We start from the raw sequence: 219 nt of genomic DNA on the forward strand, positions 1-219 counted from the left end.
TTACTCTCATTTTATTTATTTATTTATTTAATAATAGCTTTTACTTTCTGATGCGCGATTTTCAAGGCATCGTCTTCAAAAGACGGTGTGTAATGCGGCAAATGAATTGTGAAATGTAAGATGTATAGTGTAAAGAAAAGGTGTTGAGTGGATAGTCATGAACACAGGAATACATGTCATACAACAACAGTCAGCATGCAGTGGGTAATTTCTTAACTG

The 219-nt window shown here is 33.8% G+C and overlaps 1 protein-coding gene across 1 annotated transcript in view; it reads right to left on the bottom strand.

Moving 5' to 3' along the window:
* LOC119590374 overlaps window positions 1-219 on the bottom strand; it is a gene marked incomplete at its 5' end in the record, with an annotated part of 3,826 nt that overhangs the window by 1,332 nt on the left and 2,275 nt on the right.

Source organism: Penaeus monodon, chromosome 27 (genome assembly GCF_015228065.2).
Source record: "Penaeus monodon isolate SGIC_2016 chromosome 27, NSTDA_Pmon_1, whole genome shotgun sequence".
NCBI lineage: Eukaryota > Metazoa > Arthropoda > Malacostraca > Decapoda > Penaeidae > Penaeus > Penaeus monodon.